Source organism: Panthera onca, assembly GCF_046562875.1.
Source record: "Panthera onca isolate mPanOnc1 chromosome Y unlocalized genomic scaffold, mPanOnc1 haplotype 2 h2.ChrY_unloc_5, whole genome shotgun sequence".
Taxonomy (NCBI): Eukaryota; Metazoa; Chordata; class Mammalia; order Carnivora; family Felidae; genus Panthera; species Panthera onca.
Window position 1 is genome coordinate 366,617 of NW_027675868.1, and position 2,584 is coordinate 369,200.

Below are 2,584 nucleotides of genomic sequence, written 5' to 3' on the forward strand. Positions count from 1 at the left end.
AGGGAAGTGCAGAGGGCAGGACAGGGATTGCGAGGGGAGGTCCAGTGGCTCCCATGGTCTCCTCCACTCCACCCACAGGGCTGGCAGGAGAACACAGATAGTGCCATTTTACCTGGGCAAGCATGTGGTTGAGGACAAGGCCCCTGGGGGTTTTATGGGCATGGGTTTGCCTGGAGGACAGATCTGGGAAGGCTAAGAGAACGTACGCAGGGAGCTCCGGAGGGGCAGAGGAAGGATAGGTCAGGTGTCATCAGTCACCCAGCTCTCCTTGCCCTGAACAGATGCATCGTGCAAGAGTGTGTCTTTGCATCTGCCCATCATGCCCAAGGCTGGGGGTGATGCTACGCCCCTGAGGATTCAAGGACCAGACTGAGCCCCTCTGCTGGTTGAGCCAGGAGGAGTGTCAAGGCTGGGATCCTAGATGCTTACACTGGGGGACATCTCCCCGAGCACCATACGGCTGCCTGCCTGGCCAGTGCCAACCAACGTGGCCTGGAAGGCTCCAGAGCTCAGGCTGAGAGGCCACCTCTGGACATTGTGCCCATAGGAAGCCCCTCCCTTAGCTGTCATCCAGAAGGAGAAAGTCCCTGGTGTTGCTTCTGAGGCCACCACCGCACTGCCTCTTAACACCCCAGACAGGTTCCTGGAGGTTGGATGGTTGCCGAGTAGAAACCAGCACCTCCTTGACCTGCTGCCCTTAGGAAAATGGACATGGCCCAGCAGCCAGGGGTGACTGTGCTGCCATCCCCACCCAGCCTCCAGCCATGCTGCACCCAGAACCTTCTAGGGGTCCACCAGGGGGCTTTGTGCATGTGTACAGTGTCGGGAGGCCCTGCAGGAGGTTGCCTCCACCCGGTGCGGTGCCCTGGTGGTGGTTCAAGGTCCTTCTCTCCTGCCCTCCCACCCTTCATGTGCGCATGGGCAGCAATGGGTCCCACGTGCCAGGTGCCGATGGCAGTGTTTTACCAACCTCAGTCATTTACTTCCTTACTCCGTGGTTTGGTTTGGCCACGTCTCCTGCCACCATGGCCCATCTTCACGGTTTTCCACTTTGAAATATTTCCTTTTTTATTATTTATTCATTGTCTCCTCTTAGTTGCCTTTTTAAAAAATAGACTTTATTTTTTAGAGCTGTTTTAGGTCCACAGCAAAATCGAGAGCAAGAGGAAGGTCCAAAAACGTTTCCATATGCCGCCCTCCCCGCACTGACGTGGCCTCCCTCGTCGTCACCGTGCCCACGGGATTTGTTACAGTCCATGAACTACATGGACGAGTCATTATCACCCAAAGTCCATCGTTCACCTGAGGATTCACTCTTGGCGCTGTGTGCATTCTGTGGGTCTGGACTGATGTGTGGTGGCACGGCCCGCCAACATAGCACCACACACTGTGGTTTCTCGGTCCTGAAAGTCCTCCGTGCTCCCCCCTTGTCATCCATCTCGCAAATCCCTGGAAACCACCGATCTGTTTACTGTCTCTCTAGTGTCGCCTTTTCCAGAACATCATAGATTGGAGTCAGATTGGCTTCTTTCACGTGGTAATACACACTTAAGTTTCCTTAAGGTAACTTATTAAACTGAAGTGAATTTATTTTAAAGGGAATCAGTACCACGCATGGAAAACTAGTATCATTTATATTAATGGGGGATAATGGGATGAATACAATAAAAAGCAAATACGTTTTGGCTAGAGATCATCAATTAACAAAGAGTCAGAGCCCCAGATCTGTTTTCTTTATTGAAAAGATACATGAGTGTATGTGAGGTGTCAAGGCTAGAGCACTATGGAACTAAGGCTTTCCTCTTTATCGGAAGAGCTGAAGAGCCTCTGCTGCATGTGTCCACTCGGTCGATACCAGTAGGACAGTGGTGGGTTCACACTGTTCCTTCTTCTCGGATTTAGTTATATTCTGGAGCAGATGTTACTATTGCCAGTTTAAAGAGGGGAAATTGAGGCTTGGCAAGGCAGTGGAGCCAGGACCTGAACCCAGCATCCTGGCCCTCAGGTCTCATGCTCACGAACATCGCATTCCTTGAGTCGAGGAGAGGGGGCGGTTCCGTCTCAAGGCTCCTGGCCCCCGGCATCAGACTGGCAGGGAGGTGTGCCCCCAAGGCATGTGTCAGTCCTGGAGGGCTCAAGGCAGCCCACCTCTGGGGCCAGGCTTGTCATCTACCTCGCCTTTGGGTTGACTCTCTGACCCAAAGCACAGATAGGCTTCTGTGTGAGTGGACTATCCGCAGCTGGGATGGGTTGGATCCTCTGGGAAGGGCCCTAACCTTCCTAAGCGCTCTTCTCTGTCATGTGTCTTGGGGGCAATCAGGAAGTGATGTGGGGTGACCTTTCCCCCAGAGCAGAGCTCCCCATTAATGCTCGACATTAATGCTCAGGTTCAGAGGATCAGGTTCACAACATCTCAGCCTTCCCCATTAATGCTCGACACCTGGAAAGATTGGGCCCACACCAGGAGTTGGTTTCTCAGAGAGGCTCTCTGCAGCCCCGGGGTTCTTTTTAAATTTCTCAGCAGCAAAGGATATACGAGAGGGAGTGGCATGCGTGCCCAGGCGGTGGGAGGTCTTTCTTACCA